This window comes from Mandrillus leucophaeus, unplaced genomic scaffold (genome assembly GCF_000951045.1).
Source record: "Mandrillus leucophaeus isolate KB7577 unplaced genomic scaffold, Mleu.le_1.0 Scaffold504, whole genome shotgun sequence".
Classification (NCBI taxonomy): Eukaryota; Metazoa; Chordata; class Mammalia; order Primates; family Cercopithecidae; genus Mandrillus; species Mandrillus leucophaeus.
In genome coordinates, this window is record NW_012105410.1 from 21,784 (window position 1) to 23,852 (window position 2,069).

The window sequence follows — 2,069 nt, forward strand, 5'->3', positions numbered from 1 at the left end:
AGTGAGAGTCCCATGTCTACAAAAAAATTTTAAAAATAGCCAGGCATGGTAGTGCATGCCTGTGGTCCCAGCTACATGGGAGGCTGAGGTGGGAGGATTGCTTGAGCCCAGGAGGTTGAGGCTGCAGTAAGCCATGTTTGTGCCACTGTACTCCAACCTGGGTGACAGAATGAGAGCCTGTCTCCAAAAAAAGCACAAAACAAAACAAAAAACAAAGAAGAAACCCCAAAAAATATTCTTTTGAATTCTTTGTCTGAGAGATCACACATCTCTATTACTTTATGGTTGATCTCTGGCATCTTATTTTGTCTGTTTGGTGACGTCATATTTCTCTGAATGTTCTTGATTTTTGTAGAAGTGCGATGTCCTTGCCTTGAAATATTAGGTATTTATTTTTGCCTTTATAGTCTGGCTTTGTTTGTGCCTGTCCTTCTTCAGAGGGACTTCCAGGGATTCTAAGCAGACTGACTTATGTTTCCTGAGCCTGGGACCACTACTGGCATCTCAGCACTGAGGGATGGTCTAAACCCAGGCTTGCTGCAAGTCTTGCAAAGACTGAGAGGGTTGCAAAAGCTGTAGCCAGAGGGACTGGATTTAAGACTGGGGCATGTTGGGATCTGCTGTAGGAATGAAGCTGGTGGTCCATCTCATTGGCTTAGACAGGTGTATGTCACCTAGCAGGTCCCTGCACAAGTAGTTCCTTGACTACAACAAGAGGGGCCAGAGCTGAGACAGCCCCCTTGGGATCTGCTGTGGGATGGAGGCTGGTGTGCTTGTCATGGTGGTTCAGACAGGCACACAGCTGCCCGCATGGCTCTGCACAGATGGAATAATTCCCTGATTGTAGTGGGAGGGGCTGGAACTGACCATAGGCCTCTTTAGGATCTGCTGTGGAACAGAGGCTAGAGAGCCCTGTCTTGGTTTAGGGAGGTGCACATTGCCCAGCAAGTTCCTGCACAGATAGGATAGTTCCCTGACTGCAGCAGGAGGGGCCAAATCGCAGACTGGGCCTCCTCAGGATCTGCTGTGAGGTAGAGGCTGGAGAGCCCAGTCTCACTGGCTCAGAGGGGCATGTGTCTCCTAGCAAATCCCTATGCAGATGAGATAGTTACCTGATTGCAGCAGGAGGGGCCAGGGCTGACACTGGGCCCCCGTGGGATTTGCTATGGGAAGGAGCCCATCTTGTTGGCCCAGACAGGCATGTGTCTCCCAGCAGGTCTCAGCACAGACAGGATAATTCTCCACTGTAGTGACAGGGGTCAGAGCTGAGACTGGGCTCTCTCAGGATTTGCTGTAGGGTGAAGGCTAGAAAGCCCAGTCTCATTGGCTTAGAGGGGCATGTGTCTTCCAGCAAGTCCCTGCACAGTCTGGTTAGTTCTCTGATTGCAGCTGGAGGGACCAAGTCTGAGACTTGGGTCCCCTTGGAATTTGCTGTGGGACAGAGGTTGGTAAACTCATCTGGGAGCCTCAGGCTGCGAGATATGGGTGAGTCTCCCTCTAGTTCCTTGTGTAAGAGGCGGTGAGCAGGGACCTCAGCTGAGAGGGGCTGGATCAGAAAAACAGGGCAACTTTCAGGCTTACTGCCAAGACCGATGTCAGCAGGCAGACAAGCCTTTCCACCAAGGCACTAGTGTGCCCTACTCCTTCTGGACCTCTCTGCAGATGGTTTTGGTTGCAGGCTTAAGGCCAAATATGGCTGTAGCCCAGGACCTTGGAAGCCTGGGCTGTTTCTAGGCTTGAACTGGGGAGCAAGCTTGGTGGATCAGCCACTGGTGTTGGTCTGTACTCTCAAAACAATCCTTCAAGGTCTTGGAATCCACCAGCGTTTCACAAACTCCTACCTGAATCTTGATGCTCCTGCAGAGAGACTTTTGACTGTGGGTGGGTGTAGAATTTTTGTGGTTGTGAGGGGACATGAGTGGGTTATCTTCTATTCCACCATCTTCTCTCTGCCTTTTTGCATTCTGAGAGTCTCTCCACTCAGTCTTCCATTTTATGAATTAGTTCTTCAACTGGGTCCATTTGTCTATCCAGCACATGTATGAGTTATTTTCATTATAAATTTACAG